The sequence below is a fragment of the Mustela erminea genome, chromosome 4 (assembly GCF_009829155.1).
Source record: "Mustela erminea isolate mMusErm1 chromosome 4, mMusErm1.Pri, whole genome shotgun sequence".
NCBI lineage: Eukaryota > Metazoa > Chordata > Mammalia > Carnivora > Mustelidae > Mustela > Mustela erminea.
The window spans coordinates 9,869,074-9,889,287 of record NC_045617.1 but is presented as its reverse complement, the minus strand read 5'-3'; the positions used below and the strand labels follow the sequence as shown (position 1 = coordinate 9,889,287).

General features: G+C 48.0%; 1 protein-coding gene and 1 long non-coding RNA gene across 8 annotated transcripts in view; both read left to right on the top strand.

Moving 5' to 3' along the window:
• ZDHHC14 (zinc finger DHHC-type palmitoyltransferase 14) overlaps positions 1-20,214 on the top strand; it is a 276,426-nt gene that overhangs the window by 92,120 nt on the left and 164,092 nt on the right. The window lies entirely within an intron of this gene.
• On the top strand, positions 5,798-15,101 carry LOC116588017. The gene is made up of 3 exons (XR_004284738.1): positions 5,798-5,810; positions 8,597-8,598; positions 12,392-15,101. It is a non-coding gene; the product is annotated as an uncharacterized LOC116588017 (long non-coding RNA).

The following is a 20,214-nucleotide window of genomic DNA, read 5'->3' as shown; positions in this document are numbered from 1 at the left end:
CTCAGGTTGGTACTAGGATGTTCTCATGGGAGAGCACGTGTGGCCTTCTCGCAGGTGGGCATGGTCTCCACCAGCAGGAAGGAGCCTCTGGTCACAGCAGCTGCTGTCTGCAGCTGGGGAGGGTGGGTGTCAGGAGGTGGGACATAAGTGTGTGTCCCCGGCAGCCTTGGAGGAGGGGGGCCAGGGAGAGGTTAATACAGGCCTTGAAATCATCGTCGCTTTACCTAGGGGTGTGGAGAGCATGGGGAGGGGACCCAGTCAGACCTCGCGCGGAGAGGTGAATATTTATTGAGTAGTTGCGTGTGTTTCCAGGACCAAGAGCTGTGGTTCCTGCTTTGACTTCAGACTCTGCTGCTTGGCTCTTCAAACAAGTAGAGTGGGGGCTTGCTTCTGGGAATAGAAAACACAGCTTTACCCGCATCGGGCTCTCTGCTCAGTGGGGAGCCTGCTACCCTCTCTCTCTCTGCCTGCCTCTCTGCCTACTTGTGATATCTCTCTGTGTCAAATAAATAAATAAAATCTTAAAAAAAAAAAAAAAAGAAAGAAAACACAGCTTTAATGCCCGAATCCGCATTTACCCTGTGAATTAAAAAGGAAATCAGTGTAGAGGTGATTTTCTCCTTTTGTCATTCCCGGTACTTTTCTCTGAAAGACAATTATAAACACACACTTTCTGGCCATTGCCTGTTACACAAACGTCTTACAGGAAAGTGCCGAAGGCTCTGATTGGAGACGGCTTACCTGGTTCTTAACAGGTGTACACAAAGGGCGGCTTTGCTCTTAGGCACTTACCGAGCTTCTAGCCCTTACCAGACCATGGGCAGACCAAGCCTGGGCACCCTTTGTGCCTCACAGCACTGATTGGAGGCACTGTATCACGCTACATGTCCCTTTTCTAAACAAAATCAGTATTTGGGGGGCGCTGTGCTTTGAAGAGTAAAAAGGACAAGATAATTGGTGCTTTTGAAAATCTGTGGCTCATTTTAAGCATGGTAGTCACTTTTGATTTTTGATTATATTTCCATGAATCCATAAATGCAGAAACGCCCCCAAACCATTTGTGTTTTGTTTTCCTTGGCTGATGCTGGGGAAGTCTCTGGTATTTTGTTCAATCCATACACGTCTTTTTCTTTTAAATGTATCATTATAAGAAAAATTGATTTGGCTCAATGGTCTTTATTAGGCTTCCATTGGCAAAGATCAATTACAAAGAAGATAACTTTCTAGTAATTACTTGACATTTGTCTCACTTTCAGGCCTGCGTGGAACCGTACAGCACAGCCCTGGGTCACACAGCTGTGCCGTTTATTTCCATGTAGGGAGTTGTAACACTGTGTTTTGTCTCTAGGATCTTTGTCATTTATTTATGTTGCTGGAACAAAAGAATAAGAAAGGCTTTTCCCGCTGTTTTCATGAATATGTTAGGACCTTTATCATACTGTTGTATGAATGAGGGTATCTTTCTTTAGACGTATGCAAGATAATTAGCAATTTCTGGCTGCATTTTGGTGCTAGGGTTTTTATCCGGGTAGACTTTAATTAAATGCCCTTTACTGTTCAGTTAATACTACTGTCTATTTAACTCAATTGGACTTTAACACAGAGCTGCTGGGTAATTAAAACAGTTCATTGCCACATCCTGGGTGGAACGAGAAGGTCCCTATTCCGGAGCACATGCTGGAGAACTTCACATTAATGTTGCTCAGGAGTTTGCTACAGGAAGTTTTCAGTAACATCTACTTGGAAGCAATCATGAGTTAGAAGAGTCTGACAATCATAGAGTTTTGTGACGATCATAGAGTTTGTATTATTTGGGGGCATGTCTGTAAATTAGGAAGCAGAGGGATACGGTGACCATTCAGAAACAGATCAGGAGATCTAAGAACTGGGACGAGCCTCACACCTCACAAGCTTGCTTGTTTCCTTCCCCCAGACTTCACCACAAGACTAATTTTGTGGTTGGTTTGTCGTCATTGTTGTTGTTGCTGCTGTTTTTTAAGAAGGTAATTGTAGATTTGGGTTTGAGTCTCCTGTTCTCACATTTCATTCTCCCCTTGTCCGAATCATTTCGCTGAAAGCAACCTTCCATGATGTCAGGTATACTCACATTGTTTGGGCTGGTTTTCCCTGGCCTCCCCACAAGTGACACAGCCAGAGGGGTCCCTTCGCTGTGTCTCGAGAGGTTTCCCCAGGACACCAGCAGTCCAGGCGCAGTGATGCTCCTGTCTACCCAAGTTGGTGTTAGTCACTGTTCAAAGTATCTGAACCACCAGAAAGTGTATCTTTGTATCCCTAACCCTTAGACTAGTGCTTGTGGCTCGGTACATGCTCAGGAAATGTTTGTTATATTTAATCATTTAGGAAATGCCCTTAGGAAAAATTTAGGTAGAACATCATTTTCTTTTTTATTTTAATTTTATCTATTGACAGAGAGAGGTCACAAGTAGGCAAGAGAGGCAGGCAGAGAGAGGGGGGAAGCAGTCTCCCCGCTGAGCAAAGAGCCCAGTGAGGGGCTTGATCCCAGAACCCTGGGATCACTACCTGAGCTGAAGGCAGAGGCTTAACCCACTGAGCCACCCAGGCGCCCCAGAAGATCATTTCAATATCCTCTCATTTAAGAGCAGCTTTGGCGGGGCACCTGGGTCGCCAGTTAGTGAAGCGATGACTCTTGCTTTCAGCTGAGATCGTGGTCTTGGGGTCATAAGATGGAGCCCAGTGTCGGGCTCCACGCTCAGTGCAGAGTCTGCTTGAGATGTTCTCTTCCTCTCCCTCTGCCCCTCCCCCGTGTGTGCGCACTCACTCTCTGTAACAGATCTTTTTAAAAAAATCAGTTTTAGCATTTGAAATCAAATATACATATATGTATATGTGTGTGTGTATATATATATATATACATATATATATATGTTATACTATATATATATATGAAACAATGAATTCTAAAGGCTCTAGTGAGTGAGTCAGATCCACGACCCTCCCAACTCAGCGGCACCGGGGGATGGTATAATGGCCCTGAGCCGGAGATCTCTTCTTTGGTAAATCCTGTATAATCCACCTGTCAGAAAGGTAGCCTGGTGTTGGGATTAAGAACACGGACCTTGGAGCACAACTTCCCAGGTTCAGGTCCTTTCTTAGCTACTAACCAGCTCTGTGATCTTGGGCAAATGACCTGTCTGTGCCCTTGTTTCCTTTCATGGGAAATGGGGATGCAGCACCTTCCTCAGAGGGTGTTTGAGGATTAAGTGAGTACAGGGGCTCCTGGTTGGCACAGCTGGTTAAGCATCTGACTCTTGGTTTCTGCTCAGGTTGTGATCTCAGGGTTGCGAGATCAAGCCCTGAGTCAGGCTCTGCGCTCAGCATGGAGTCTGCTGGAGACACTCTCTCCCTCTCCCTCTGCCCCTTCTTGAGAGCTCGTGCTCTCTCTCTTTCTCAGATAAGCAAATAAATCTTAAAAAACAGAAAATGAATGAGTACAGGTAGGTAAAACTCTCAGAAGAGTGACTGGCCTGTCATAAGGGCAGTGAAAGGAATTGGCTATGACTCTGTGTACCTCAAGACTTTTTTTTAAAAACGTACTCACATTTTTAGTTGGCCGTCACCAGTCTTTAGGAGCTGGTCTCCTCACGCCCACCCCACCGCCCCCGGGGGGAATGGAGGGGTTCTTCATCTTTGGCAGCCCCGGGGGCCTTTCCCAGGGCGCCAGCGGGCCCTCCTACACACTCCAGCGTAAGGAATTTGCTTCTCTCTTGCTCTTTCAGGGAAGGGCCCCTCAGAGTTGAAATAGATTTTTAGCCACTGCTTTCGCCTAAGGCTTCTGAGCTCATAGGAGGTTGGGTTTTGTTTTTGAAGGTGTGAAGAGAAGTGGCAAAGAGATGTTTGCCTTTGAACCCGAGCACCTCGTTGTGAGGGCAACTCCATCAAGGAGAGGGTTCACTCAGGCCCAAGAGCCTGAGAACTGGGCGCCTAGGCCTCACCCTCCCAGCCCAGAGTGGGAAGGAAGCTCAGCGGCAGGGAGGCTGTAGAGTAACTTCGGGGATTTCGACGTGAGTCTGATAAACAGAGCTTTGCCCCCTCACCGCCCATGAGAAAGAGTAGACAGGCCCCTAGCAAGTGCTCACGAGAGGAGAAGAAAAGAGAAGCAGCGGTGTTCTGGAGGGGTCCAGGGAGTTTGGCTTTGCTGACAGCTGCAGAACTCTTCCCCCCTCCCCCAACCACCACCAACCTGGGCAGGTGCAGCCTGGCTCCTGCGGGCCAGAAGCAGCAAGAAATGGCAGTGGGAAGGCCACCTGGACCTGCCCTGACGCCCCGGGGCTGCACGAGGGAGCACCTTCTCCCAGGGGCCAGCACTGTGGCATCCTGCTTGATAGAGAGCCAGCGAGCTGTGGTGGGAGAAGCCACGGCAGGAGTCTGCGGCTCCCAGCTCGCGGACGCGCCTGCTTTGGGACCCGAGCAAGCCTCTCGCAGCCTGTGGCTCGGTCAGATGGGGTTTGTTCTGAAGCCTCCTTCTCTGCCTCTGTCACAGGTTGCGTGAAGAGCCAATGAACTATTTTATTTCATTATTATTTTTTAAGATTTTATTTATTTATTTGACAGACAGAGATCACAAGTGGGCAGAGAGGCAGGCAGAGAGAGAGGAGGAAGCAGGCTCCCTGCCGAGCAGAGAGCCTGATGCGGGGCTCAATCCCAGGACCCCGGGATCATGACCTGAGCTGAAGGCAGCGGCTTAACCCACTGAGCCACAGAGGCGCCCCACAAATGAACTATTTTAAAAGTGACAGGATCTTGAGTTCCGTGGTGCACCAAGGTTGGGCGTCGGGAGAGTCCCAAGGAAGGGGAGCTTTTAGCATGGACACTCTCGAATTGTCTGCACTGGGTGCTGCTGGACAGTGGACAGACTTTGGGTTAGGCTCGGGGTGATTTTAGATTTCTCTCTGATGATGAATCTGCCTGTGGCCTCACTCCTGTGAGGACTCCCAGGTTTGTGGCCACCCTCCAGCTGTTCCCCGAGGTTCACCCCAGTTTGGCTCAGCGGTTCTGGAGGGACCCTTTCTGAGTCACTAGCCCTCTCTGAGGGGAGCGATACTGTCATGGGCCACATCGGCTCTCTCAGAATGCAGACGGCCCACTTGGTACTTCTGATGCTACATTAGGTGCTCTGATACTCATGAGGAGACTCATGTTTGAACAGGCTTCCCCATCACTTTTGTGAGATAAAATAGACCACGGTCATAGTACAAGAAGAAAGGTGTAAATATCATGTCATTCTTATCCTCAGGCTTGAAAACAAACATTTCCTGGGGGTTCTAACATACCTGTTTTGCACTGTTCATTTTTATCAGTTAGATTGTTAGGAAAGAGAGAGGATTGTGAACTTGTTCTGTGTGAGGTCCAAGAGGCTGGTGAAGGACTCTGGCAGGGGAGTGTTCCGTCGGCGGCGTTCTTGTCTGTCTCTGCCTGGAGCTCACCCGTCTCATCCCCAAACACCCCCTCTGAAATCCTGTGTGTGCACAGGCCTCAGCTCTCCCACTAAGTCTTTCTGTGTAAACTATGGAGAGAGAGAGTTGATATTTTTATTGTGTTTTTGGAAATGAGAGGCAATAGTTTCTGTAGATGAGCAGCTTGTGTCTCTTAAGATAGTGTTTTTTTATCTTACTTTTCCTCCTTGTTTTTGGAAAGTCTGCAGAGAATGGACAGTCAGCTAGAGGGAGGTTGAGCAGCTACAAGCAAGTTCCACGGTGAAGCGCTGTTTGGGGACAGGGCCAGGCCTGCCTCCTGCCCCTCTGTCCTGCACTCCCACAGACCCCACGGCGGTTCCCATCACTCACTGCATGGTGAACACTCGTACCTTCCCACCTTTGCTCATGCTGTTCCTACATCTAGAACCGTTTCTTCTATTGCTTTCCTGTTCCTGTTCCTGCCCAAACCCTGCTACCTCCATCTGCAGAAATTTACCTCTAGTAATTATACCCAACACAAATGTCACTTCTTCCAGGAAGTCCTTACTACTCCCTCCAGTCGGGAGTCAGTGAATGTAACTCATCCCTGATACTCCTTTATTACCTATTTTTTTTTCTTTTGTACCATTCTTAAAGCATTGAGTACCCAGTGCTTGGAATCGTTACCATCATATCTATCTATCATCTGTGTCTGTTTCCTTTATGCCTGTCGGTCTGACTGTCTCTCTTACGAGATCATCAACACTGAGAGGGGCATAGCATGGTCCTAGAAGAGTTATCCTTGATAACTCTGGGGCAGGACTGGGGCATACCTAGCAGCAGGTGTCCAGTCTAAGGGATCCTGTGGGAGTTGCTGCTAGCTTCTAATCCAAAGTAGAAGCAGCAGAGCCTATAGGAACCCTGGGGGACAGGCGGGCAGGACCCAAGTCCACAGGGTGTGGATGAACTTTTCAGGGGTTGGTAGCTGCACTCAGACAGGTGGGGAGAAAGGACTCATGCCAGAGGGTCAGAATGATTTGGGGTGTCCCCAGTGGGTGTCAGCCGCAGTGGCTTTTCTCTTGAGGCAGCTCAGGGTGTTGTAGTTTCCCATCCATACCTGACCTCTGTTCCTTCTGCCTTAGTGCCTGTCCCTTCATCTGGCACCTGACGGCAGGTCTGCTGTAGCTGAGCGAGGGGCCTCGGGTCTTAGCGGAGGCCTCAGTGTCTGGCTCTTTCCCATCCCAGGCAGCTGGGCTTTGGGAAAGCTCCCCTGTCCTACTTCTTCCCATAACTCCGTGGCCTCTAGCGCAGTTCCTCGTAACCGGTAGGAATTCAGGCACGGGCTAGTTGAGTTACTACGTTTGCTTACTGGATTGGCACATTTGTCTCTGAGGCATGTCTTAGATTCTGTTAACTGTGATTGCTCGTCACCACAGTACCTTGTGCTGTAGGTTCAACTCTGAGCCACCTTGTCAAGGAAGAAACAGTTTTCATTCCCTTTGCTTCTCTCCTGTTTGTGTATTCATGTGTCTTCCTTTGCAATAATGGTCCAGGTTGGGTGGGGTTCTAATTGTGAAGAAGATCCAGGTCCCTGATGGTCCCCTGAGCACAGTCAGCAGGCTTTACACTCTCTTGGGTGTCATCTCTGGGTCCCTTCTTGTCCCGTCCTGTTGGGTGGCCCTCACTGGCAGTGTCCCTCTCTGTGAACCCCTGGTCTAAGGGCAAGGGGAGGCCAGATTGTGCATATGTGTTCAGAGGGCTGCCCCTTGATGAAAGCCACTGGGCTGGAGAACCTCCAGAACATTTCTCTACCTACTGGAGCCAACTGTGGGTGACTTATGGGTGACCCCTTTCTGCTCTTTTTGGATGAAGTGAAATGCATTTTGAAGGTTGATGGTGGCTTGTTGGGGGTAATGACAAGTGACTGTCTCTCCAGGACAGGCAGGGAAACTTTGGGAATGTTTGGTCTCTGACCTTGACTTCCGATGGAACCACCTCCTCTTCCTATACTGTATCAGCACATGCGTTCCTGTCCTGCTGCTGTCCTCTGCCCTTGAGCCTGGCGCCACGATTCCTTGGGGTACCAGACATGTCCGCATGTCCTTGAGGCTCTTGGTTGTGTGGACCTGTATTTCCACACAGCATTATTTCGAGTGTGCTATTCAAATGGCTTTTAATGAATCTCATTGTTTTAAAATAAGAGGGGTGGGAAGAGCCATGTTCCCAGGTTTGGCATAAGGTTTATATGGCTTGTGCAAGTGAGGGCTGCCCGTCACGGAATTCTCCTGCCTTTTTAATTTCCCGTTGTGCACGTTGGCTATTCCCAGTCACTTCCGTCATTGTAATTGAACTAGTCCTCTAGGTCACTTGTTGGGACCCTGTGAGGGCGAGGACCTTATTTGTCTTATCCATTGTTTCAGTGCCAGTCCCTGGGACTGTGTCTGCCATAGGATGGGGGCCCAAAAAATATTCTGTGACTACATGTATAAATGAGTTGGCCATGATGCATCCTTTTAAAGGGGGTTGGTGTCCTGTTTTTGGTAATGCTCAGACGGTGGTGAAGCTGGCTTGCTGGCCAAGAAGGGCACCGCCTTATAACCAGCGTCCTGGGATCAGGTGACCATAACCTGGCCAGCTCCTGCCCTGTGACATTCCCATGGATGCTGGTTCACATAGAGAAACTCACAGAAAAGTGGTCTTACCATCTTCCTGTTCTGGCAGTTCGTTGAGGTTTCCTGGGAAACTATGGCCCCCTATAAACTTGGCCTTGATAGTGGCCAGTTGGAAACGTCCAGTTCAAACACCTGAACTAGAGGGAGGATGTCTCACAAATGGAGAACATTCTAATGTCTGCACGCCGCTTGCTGTTTCTCCCTTCAAATAATCTACCTTACGTTCAAGCTAATCAACACGCTCTTCACAGCTCTTCAGCGCCCCAGCTTAATTGGCCTGAATTGTTGCTCTCAGTGTGAACAGTTGGCTCTGTTCTCCAGGCTGGGTCTGATGACATCTAATTATCCTCGCAGCGCAGCCAGGCAAGACGAGGCGGAGGGCGTGAATGGCTGCAGCCGGCTGCCATCAGCGTGCTGATTGCGTGTGCTGTCACCCTCTGCTCCCCCGGGCAGCATTGCCGGTGTGACTGTCCTCCGGGGCCCACCCAGCCGTCCTGAGATCCAGTGTGTTGTTGCACGGAAGCAAGGCAAAGCGTGCCGTCTCAGCCCTTCTCCTGTCAACTCGGTTCTAGAAATGCCCCTTTTCCACCTGCTGACGCTTTGCAAGCATTTCGGTGGAAGCCTTGTTCTTTGCAGGGGATCTTGCTTAACAAAACACCAGTTCTGATATGCGGCATCTGGCTGGGAGCTGCGAGTAGTATATTATATTTGTAGGGTATTATCTTCATAGGAGAAAGACCCTTAAAATCAGATGAAATGTGTTCTGCAAACTTTTTTTTCTTACCTAGTAATTTGCTTTCTTTTTATACAAAATTAGTGGGAAAATGCCAAAGAGAATGGAAGCTCATTATTTGTAATAATAATGATGCCGGACCTTGATGGAAAGCTTTAGTACAATCTGTGAACCATTTTGTGATTGTTGCCAGCTAATGCCTAGCTCTCCTTCTGCTGTAGAGTGATTATTACCGTTCCTGCCAGCATGACCTAGAAGAAGGGTGGGTCAGGAGGTGAGACTGTGGGTAAAGCCTTGTGCGTCCCCTTCCGCTTCCGTGTGTGTGCGGGTGACACACGTGCTCCACCAGGAGGCCAGCCTTCCTCATTTTGGAGGGTTTTAAGATGCCTGATTCAGGGTTCTCTTTATTTATGTCTCTTTGTAATCTGCTGCAGTCTTTCTGTGTCATGAAAAATACAACGACATCCAAGGACTTCCGGGGTACAGGCACAATTGCACGAAACTGTGGCCAGAAACCCTCCCTTTGAAGATTTCCCACGATGTGAAGATTAGGGAAAGTGAAGCTGATAGAAGGGGAGGATTTGGTTTATTTTGAAGTAAGGTAGGTTTTGGAATCATAGACTCTCGGACCCAGTGGTGAATGTGAGGCCCTCACACCTGACCGATGGTGACCTTGTTCCATAGCACTGGGGGGTTTGGGCCGGGGCCGACCCCGGGGCTGGAGTACTGCAGCGTGACCTCTGTTTGTCGAAGGATTTCTATGAGGAAATAGAGGAGAAAGAAAGTTTGGAAAATCATTTCCCTTGCCCTGCTGGTATCTTACCTTTTATTTAAAAGCTTCCTTTCTGAGCTTTGGCCAAAGTGTTATTTCTTTGTACTTTTATCACTCATTTATGTGGCTAGGTTTTGGGTTTTGTTTTAGTTCTGCGTTTCTGGCTCTCCCTGGCCTGTCCTGAACTGAAACACATGTTTGTCCCACATCGATTTCGTGTCTCTGGCTGTGACGTACACCGCTTTAGCAACTGAATATTCAAAAGCAAAACCTTTTTAAAAAATTGTAATTTAAAAATCCATACCTGTATCTCTCTCCTGTTTCTTTCTTTCTTTTTTAAAAAGATTTTATTTATTTATTTGACAGAGAGAGAGATCACAAGTAGGCAGAGATGCAGGCAGAGAGAGAGAGGGGGAAGCAGGCTCCCTGCTGAGCAGAGAGCCCTATGCTCAGGGCTCCATCCCAGGACCCTGGAACCATGATTCCAGCCGAAGGCAGAAGCTTTAATCCACTGAGCCACCCAGGCACCCCTACTCTCCTATTTCTGATGTTATTTCCATTTCAGTGCTTAGGAAATGAGGGGACCCTATTTGTATTCCAGTCCATGGTATTGATTCCTGGGGCCCATCAGTTACGTGAGTGGCCGGGGTCTGTGCCTCCCAGTATGTCCTTGGTGACGCTGGAAGAAAACATAGCTTTCCTGTGTAAGAGAGTCATTACATCACTGTACCCCATGACATCACTAAGCTCGTGCCCCCATGGCCACATAAGGATACTCAGCTGTTTCTTGAGTATTCCCTGTCCTGGTTAATCTTGCCAGACCAAGGATCGCCTACCTGCGTTATCTTGGGCAGCCGGCAAACTGTGATTGACATCCCTTCACTTCAAATGAAGGTACCGGCCAAGGTGAATATGCATATTCCTTCCAGCTCTGAAATCCTGTGATTCTGATCATCGTTCCTGTATGTTTCAGGTCTCCGACTGAGAGCCTGAGTCCCTTATGTAAGTTTCCGTTCTCGCCTCAGCGAGCACGCCGAGAGTGCTTATGAAGTGCTAAGAACTGGTGTCCAGAAATGGGGGATGCCCACTGTGCTCTTAAGAACACAGTCCAGTGGTGGAGATGGGAACAAAAATCTCTAGAATAAGGCCATACAGTCAGTCTTCGGAGAGCGGTGTGCAGTGGACGCTCTGGGACTCCCAGGGAGCTGGATCCCCAGAGGAGCTCATGCTAGAGAGGAATCTTGAAAGAAAAATATGATTCAGCCCCACAGACGGTAGTACCGGGGTGGGAGGGGTGGGGAAGACTCAAGGGACAGGATACATAAATGGGAGAAAACAGGGGAGATGCGGGGTGCTGGGGAGTTGTCCCCGTTTCTGGGTGAGGTGACCGTGGGCCAATGGCAGAAGATGGGGCTGGGAAGTGGTCCTAATGTGGCTGCTATTTACTGCACTCCTTGGCCAAGTTAAATCGGTGTTAGCATCTTTTCTGCAAGTGAAGACGTAGAAGTAACTTTCAGAAGGGCACATTAAGTAGTAAGTAAAAAAAAAAACAAAAAACAAAATTTGAACATGGGTCATTGTGAAACCAAACGTCAAGCTCTTCCCTCCGTGCAAACTTCTGCTGCTGCTCTCTCTGATGGGGGATGCCGAAACACCCCGCTGCCCTGCTGCCGAGCGTGCGTTTCATCCCGGAGGTGATGGGCTTGAGCTCAGAAGGACTTGAGGTGGGAGGGCAACACGATTCGGTGGGGAGGTTGACGGGAAAATGGCAGCCGATCTGGGTCGGCTGGTCCCTCCGTTTCAGCACCACCCTGGGCCATCACGAGTGGCCGCTGGAGTCCCACAGACCCGGTCTTCTGTCTCCCTTTCATTGTTAGCCTTTCTCATGACATTGGACCTGAGTTTCTTTGCAAACCTGTGAGGGTTAAAGAAAATCCAAAGTAAAAATTTAAAAAAAAAAGTAATATCCACTTGCAGTTATTGAACCTTTACTGCCTGCCTTTGCTAAGCCTCTCGCTGTTTGAACGTCACCGGGCTCCAAGAGGCAGAAAGGACCAGCATCCCCAGCCTACAGACCCGGGCTAGCCTAAGGCCACACAGTTTGTAAATGGTGGAGCTGGGAATACGCCCCAATCAGAGCGTTTGAACTCAAAACCTACTGTTTCCTAGACGTTCAGTTCCTGGTGTGTGGTTGGGAGTCAGGTATGGTTATAGTGGTTGATTGTGTTAATTACTCTCAGACAGGGCCTGGGAGCCAGGCAGGAGCTGAAGGAAGACGGCAGAACCCAGGCCAGCAGGTTTGGGACTTTATGTATTTCCCTGAGCCCTCTCCCAGCCAGGCGGGTGCACAGAGGCTGTTTTCCCCACCCCATTGCGGCTCTCAGAGGCTCTCGCAGGCCTGAGCTGTACCAACTCCCTGGAACCCTTTCCTCTGTCAGTGAGATTCCCTGGGTCTCATGCAGCCCCGAGATGCCCTGAGCAGGGGCCACGTGCTGGAGGCCCATCGCTTCTGCTTCCTGGTGGACTTACCCACATGGGGTCTGAGAAACTACACCATTCCTTCTAGGGGAAGGCAGCTAGCCCCAGCGTGCCTCCCCCTCCCACTTCCAGGGGCCCTCAGCACCCAATCCCGTTTTAACAGCCAGACCCTGCCTGGCCTTTGTAGCTGACTTGGATCTTGATTTCTGGGGAAAGGAGTGAGGTTTTGCTTTGGAGACAACATTCACTGACCTTTGCTTTAGTGGCATATGACTTCAGGCCTGGGAGTCTCCTACCTGAGAGACTCTGCCTTGACTTGAAATCCTAGTTAAGGATTTCAGGACATTTGCATCTGAAATCCACTTTCCCTGGGATTCAAACCTCCCCCCCACCAACTTTGTGTTGGGTCTGAGAGAGGGTGTGGAACCCAAGTGTTTATTTCTTTGGTATTGTCGACCTGTAGACAAAGCCAGAAAGTTTTCTCTGAAACTCAAGCTGTCAGAATAGCGTACCTTTTTAGGGGGACTTAAGAGCTTTAATTTCAAATGCTGGGTCATGTTTTCCCTGGCCTTCCTTCTATGGGGCTTTCTGTATTCACTGTGGTGCCGTCGTTAGCTGTCTGTAGGCAGAGCACGACTGTCCACAGGGTTCACTGGACCTGGGGTACATTCGTTACCTGGGTTGTGCTTTAAAAATAGCCCACACTTGTGCCTGGACGGACTTGTCTGCCGGGCTCAGGGCAGCTCGTCCCCTGCCTGGAAGTTTGCATTCTGAGCATCTGGGTGGAAGCGCCTTCTTGTGGCTGGTGCAACAGCAGCAACTATGTCACCTGTTTCACTCCCATAAATTGAGGATGTGTATTTTGTGAGTGTGGGAGGAATAACTGCTCCTTTCTTTTACGAGGTAACCTGCATCCGCGTTCAGTGGTAGTTCTGTGGTGGTTGCACAAGAGGGTGGACTTGCTGTCTGCAGAAGTCTGTCTCAGATGCTCAAGATGTCTACCAACACAGCCGGCTTCATCCAATTACAACACTTTCTGCAAACTTGGCGGGAATCTCACATTGCTCTTTCTACTTGTCTTCTTACTCTTCTCAAGGAGGAATATTTAGAGTTGAAATTTTAAGAAAATGAACAGGTTGCTGGAGACAAGTTGTAACATTAACCTGGTACATGGAGTGCACTCAAGTGTAACTGCTTTCTTTGTAAAAGTGGTCATAGCTTAAAGCTACAAGGAGCAACCCACCCTCCCACCCCATCAGGAAGTGTTGGTTTTGAAATTTGCACGAAGACTATGGGCAGATTTTTACCCCCCCACACTTCAATTGCTCTCATTGAATAGTTTAAAAACGTTGTAACCTTATTCTCGTTTCTTAGACTTTTCCCCTTTAAATAGCGTTTTCAGGGTGAGTCTTATGAAGGCATCCGAGTACTGGTGCCCTCTGGATTTTAAAACGGAGAGTGGTGTTTATTCTTACAGAGGGGGATGAATTTGGTAAGACTAGAACCCAGAGCCCTGCCTAGTTAAGCCAGACTCCACCAGGCATGCAAGAGTGCTTTGCGATGTAAAGGCAGTGCGTATTTCCAAGCATTGTCCCAGACAGTTTTTCTCCAGTCCTTACAACATCCTTGTGAAGCTGACAGAGCAGATGTCTCTGTTCTGCTTCTCTGTGTACCAGATCTCTGGCTCAAAGACGCTCGATTGCTTGCTTATACTCCCCAGCACGGTAAGTCACAAAGTTTGGGCTCACGGGTGCTTTTCCCACAATTCATTCAACGAACATGTATGGAGCATTTTGTGTGCCGGGAAGTAGGCTTGTAAACAAAGTGGGTCTGTCAGAAAATAATGAGTCCCAGGGATGAAGAGTACAGCCTAGGGAATATAGGTGATAATACTGTGCGAGGGCTGTAGGGTGTCCGATGGGGACAGCACAGATCGTGGTGAGCACTGCGGAGCGTACTGAACCGTCGAACCACTCTGTTGTGCACCTGAAACTAATATGACACTGCGTGTCAACTAAACTTCACTAATTAAAAAAGGAAGAAAGACTATGTGGGTCTGTCTAAAATTGGGTCTGGAGGTTACAGTCTAGTGAGCAAGTAAGCCAACACAATGTTAGACTGTGAGGAAGGAAGCTCACTGGGCATTGAGATGGAGAAAAATATGTGGGGGGGGCACCTCGGATAATTGGATAATCAATGGATGATCGGATAATCCATGAGAAAGACCTGAAGCCCGCAGGAGGAGAGGGGGCCGGGCAATGTGTGGCTGGGGTGTGGGAGAGGATAGGAGATGAAGATTTGTGAGGGTCTCAAAAATTACGTTCAGAGTTTCTGTAATCATTGCACGTTCAGTTTTCCAATCCTGTTTTAATGCTTGATTTTGAATTAGGAAAATTACTTGGGTAATTTCATCCATGTACTATTCTGTCTCGGGATTCGTGTCATTATTCAGTAGATTGGGGTCTGTGCGTAATAAAAAAGCAGCAAATATGATCCTTGGCCTTCAAAAGCTTTCAATTTAATTAGGAAGACAAGGTGTATCTCCATGAAACCAACAAGTAATTGCCACTTGTAGTTATCTAGAAAATTCTAAAGGCAGCATATAATCAAGCCTGTAATGTAACATGAATTATATATAAAATGTTGCAAGAACACACAGAGGATGGTTTCAGGCACATTCATGAAGTCAAGAAGAGTCTCTCAGAAGAGTTGTCAGGAGTTGGACCTTGAAGGAAGTGTTGGCTGCTGCCCTCGTACCAGAGCACCAGAAAGATAAGACACTTGGATGGGGCTGTATAGACCAGAGCGAAAGTGCATGAATAAAGCCACAGAGGAAAGGAACAAGCCGAAGGGAGGGTAGGAATGGTGAAAATAATACCAATAACTACCGGTTATCGAATTCCTATGAAGAACAAGCACTTTGGTGGGAGCCTTACAAAAATTGTCTTATTTAAATCTTTTCCTTTCCTTTCCTTTTTTCCTTCTTTCCTCCTTTCTTTTTCCTGCCTTCCTGCCTTCCTGCCTGCCTTTCTTTCTTTCTTTCGTAGGAGTGGGTGTAGGAGAAGAGGGAGAGGGAAAGAGAGAATCTCAAGCAAGCTCTGCCCTGAGCTTGCAGCCTGACTCAGGGCTCGATCTCACAACCCTGAGATCACGACCTGAGCCGACATCAAGAGCTGGACGCTTAACCGACTGAGCCACTCAGACACCCCAGTCAGCTTCATAATTTTTTTTTAATTTTTAATTTTTTATTTTTTATAAACATATAATATATTTTTATCCCCCAGGGGTACAGGTCTGTGAATCGCCAGGTTTACACACTTCACAGCACTCACCATGGCACATACCCTCCCCAATGTCCATAACCCCACCCCCTTCTCCCAAACCCCCTCCCCCCAGCAACCCTCAGTTTGTTTTGTGAGATTAAGAGTCACTTACGGTTTGTCTCCCTCCCGACCCCATCTTGTTTCATTTATTCTTCTCCTACCCCCTTAACCCCCCATGTTGCATCACCACTTCCTCATTTCATAATTTTTTTAAATAAGTTTTCTTTTTTTTATTTTTGAAGATTATCTATTTATTTATTTATTTGACACAGAGAGAGATCACAAGTAGGCAGAGAGGCAGGCGGAGTGAGTGGGGGTGGGGGGTGGGGAGAGAAGCAGGCACCCCGCTGAGCAGAGAGCCCAATGTGGGGCTCCATCCCAGGACCCTGAGCTCATGACCTAAGTCGAAAGCAGAGGCTTAACCCACTGAGCCACCCAGGTACCCCCAGCTTCATTCTTAAGGTCAGAACATTCTCAATAAAATTAAGAGCAAAACATAGATGTTCCTGTGAGCATTACCACTTAAAATTCTTCTGGAGGTGGGGACGCCTGGGTGGCTCAGTTGGTTAAGCGGCTGCCTTCGGCTCAGGTCATGATCCCAGCGTCCTGGGATCAAGTCCCACATCGGGCTCCTTGCTCGGCAGGGAGCCTGCTTCTCCCTCTGCCTCTAGCCTGCCACTCTGTCTGCCTGTGCTCGTGCTCTGTATCTCTCTCTCTCTCTCTAGCAAATAAATAAAAATCTTTAAAAAAAAAAATTCTTCTGGAGGTGATAACCTGTTCAATTAAATGGGAACATAAAGGTATGTTATAGAGGAAAGAAGATGCAAAATTACCTTGACTTGCCAACATGTGATTGTCTGCCTTTTTCTAGGAAGAGAAAGAAAACTCAGGAGAACCAAAAGTATTAGAAATAATATAAGAGCTATCTCAGACAGAGCATTACAGATTTTTTAAAAAATTCTTTCTCAGGATAATGACCAACTAAAACTATAATAAAAATCATTCAGATTTTTAACCCAATACCTAAGTAGTTCACACATAGGAATAAAGTTTAAGGAAATATGCGGTATTCATAGGGAAAAAGTATAAGACTGAGAGATACAAAACTTTTTTTAATAAATGGAAGATCATGTTAAATATCTAGATAGAAAATGCAATATAGTAAAGATGTCTATCCTACCCCAGATTAGTTTATAAATTTAAAACAATTCTGGCTGAATTATAATTGTGATTTTTGGGGAGAAAGTTTTGAAATAACTCGAGTTCATCTGAAAGAAAAAAGTATGTGTATATTTGGAAAAACTCTGAAAAGTAAATAATGAGGGGTGGGAGGATGAGGCATTTTTGTTTATAAATAATAAATTATTGGGACGCCTGGGTGGCTCAGTCAGATAAGTGTCTGTCCTCCAGGTCATTATCTCAGGGTTCCAGGGTAGAGCCCTGCACCAGGCTCCTTGCTCCTGCGTCTCTCTCTGCCTGCCACTCCCCCTGCTTGTGCACACACACATACTCTCTCTCTCTCTCTCTGACAAACAAGTAAATAAAAATCTTTAAAAAAATAAGTTATTAATTTAATAATAATTAAAGCTGTTTGTGTCCTGATCCCAGGACAGCCAGAGAAGTTAATAACACAGAATAAGACCTAAGACTATATAAGAATTTAATGTACTATATACTTATATGGATCTTTGAGAAACTTTACGTCAAATCTAGACAGATTGATACTTGAAATAAGTGAACATGTAAAAGCAGTAGAGAAATGTCTGTGGCTGTTATAAGATTGGGTGAAGAAGACACTCACAGGCATCCCACAAAAAGCCAGGAAAGTTTGGTAGATGACCCAAATTCAAAATTGGGTCAAAGCAAAGCCTCTTAAATTTAAAGACCACAAAGATGGAAAAGTATTTGCAAGGTACTTGTTACACAAAAGATTAATACAGAACAAAGGACAAAAATATTGACACAGTAGAAAGGCAAGTTTAAGAACATGTATGGATAATTCACAAAAGAAGAAATGTAAATGATTAACAGCGGAAACTATTTAGCCTCATTCACTTCCTTTTCTGTAAATAAAATGGTGCAGCTCTTTTGGTGAGCAGTTCGGCAATGTAAATAAAAAGTTACTGGCAAAAAAAGAAAGAAAAAGCATCTCCTTAACCCTAATGTTCTTTTCCAGGAATTTACCCTTAGAAAAATACTGTAATTTGATGAGTGAGCAAAGAGATACGGACAAGTCTTTTCACTGAAGTATTACTGTTCATAGTAAAAATGCCTCCAAAGTCCTGGTCTGGTATTTAAATTGCAAGTTCAAGAGCAATATAGACAGTGTGACCCCCTTCTGGGTTTCCTCCGTGTTTCTGAAAGTCTCTTTGCCTGGTGCCCGCCTCTATCCTGGAGCCCCCAGCGGGGTACCTGCCCGAGGCAGTCCTCTGTAAATGGTAGCGGAGCAAACCCTGCTTGGGCTGGCCAGGCCCTTCAGTGCCAGGCACTGAGTGTGGCTGCTCCTTGAAATCATGTTTATGCTGTTGGCAGGCCTGCAGCTTCCTGCCTCTCCCCCGCCCCCACCCCTCCCTGCTTTATCACCCCGCAGTAGTGGCCGGTTCCCCTGGTCTTTTAGCACTTTGTCGGAACCTGCCTTGCTCAGGTTCGGAAAAGATGGATGGGTGAGGCAGGAATTAGGGATTTGTGAGGGGAGAGGTGGGATGGGCGAGAGGAGGCGAGGGGAGGGGCAGGGCATTCCCGGAGCGTGTGTCCTGAGGGTCAGAGCCACTCTCAGCCATGACTTTGGTCACGGTCATTCGCAGTGAGGGTGCCAGGTCACCATAGTCCCATCAGAATGTCTCCCCATCCACGCCCCATCCTCCCTGACACCTTCAGGACTGCAGGGGGATGTGTGAATGGACGGAGGACCGGGACACAGAGGGTCCTGTCACCTCTTCTCGGTGAGTTTTTATCTTGTGAGTGTAGGGTCCACATGTGCAGCTTTTTCTATGTTCCTCGAGTCAAGGGCGGGAAGCACATTCATTCTCTGATCCCTCCAGCACCTGGCCCACTGCTCCGCGTCTAGTGGGGATTCACTAAAACGTTCCGGTGTGTTGATTCAAACGTTGGGTATTCATCCTTTATGCTGAGTGAAGTAAGTCAAGCAGAGAGAGTCAATTATCATATGGTTTCACTTACTTGTGGAGCATAAGGAATAACACGGGGGACACTAGGAGAAGGAAAGGAAAAGTGAATTGGGAAGAAATCAGACGGGGAGACGAAGCATGAGAGACTGTGGACTCCGGGAAACAAACTGAGGGTTTTGGAGGGGAGGGGGCTTGGGGGTCGGATGAGCCTGGTGGTGGGTATTAAGGAGGGCACGGATGGCATGGAGCACTGGGTGGTTGGAGCATAAACTGAATCTTGGATCACTGAAAAAATAAAATAAAATTTAAAAAATGTATGGTGTGGTGGATTGGACTAGGTTAGTGTCCCTGGAAATGGAAAGAAGATGAATTGAGAAACTTTGTAAATGGAAAGACTAGGACGTGATGAATACATTTCTAATGAGATCATATAGGTTTCCTCTTTTACTTTTTAAAATCAAATGAGCCGAATGTATAATTCTATATTCAAATTTAATTTGTTGAACTGAGAAACCAAAGGCTCCAAGCCACCGTGTTGGTGGGGAGTCCCCAGGCCTCGGGCCCCCGTCATCTGGCCCCAGTCTGGTAGCAAGGCGCCTTAGGGACATGTGGCCTTCGCTGTCACCCCTTTAACAGTTCTGACTCCATAAACTGGCAGCTAGAAGGGAGTGGAATGCAGCTAGAATGGAAGAGGCTGCGAGGGATTGTAATGATAGAGTCGCTAAGTGGCTAGCATTTCAATTGTAATCCTGAGGATTAATTATTTTGATTATCGAATTATCTCTTGTGCTTATTTGCCATTTTCAGAAGCGCCTGGAGCTCACCCGCTCGCACAGGCGCAGAGGCTCCCCGTCTGAGCACAGGGGCTGCCTCAGAGAAGTCGGGGCGCACCTCCCTGCCTGAACCACCCTCCCCTTTGTCGTAATCCTAGGGCGCTCTGGGCTGGGGGCCACCTCCCCCCATCGCACTGCTCTCCAGGCCAGTAGCAGCATAACCCCACTTCCCTGGAGCAAAAACCCGGCCCCTGGCTTCCCTCCTCGGCCACCACCTTCGTCTAAACCACCACCACCTCCTTCCCAAGCACAGGTGCCCCCTACACCCACCCTGGGACCAGACAGGTTTTTTCCACATGAAGCCCCACCTGTCACCGCCCAGCTCAGAACCAGCAATGGCTCTTCCTGAGAGGGGCCGGGTCCCTCCTGGGGCCCCTCTGCAGCCTCCTCCTGCCCCCTGCCCTCACTCTGAGCTCCAGCACTGCCTCCCACCCCATCCATCTTGTGTTTCAGAAACCTTCCAGCTCTGACTGCCCACCCTGCTTGTCCCCTGCCCTGCGGCTGTCCCCTCCCCGGGAGGCACGGCCAGTTCTGGAATTGAGGGAATGGCCTTGGGGGGCAGATTCTGCTCTTTGTGTGTGGGGGTAGCTGACACATAGAGGTGCTGTCATTTCTCCCTGGTTCTAGGGCGTCAGCTGCAGGGGAACAGAGGCTCTGCCCCCCTCACTGCAGTCTTCCCAGCAGCTGGAGCAGCCTGAACATCACAGACACTCAGCGCATAAATTAAATGCATGAACTATGGGTAAAGCAAGTGAGAAGCTTAAGAGTCGGGGTCAGGAGACTTGTATTTTAGCTCATGGAAAGGCATGTGGGAGGCCTCAAGTATGGACCTCTGTGGAG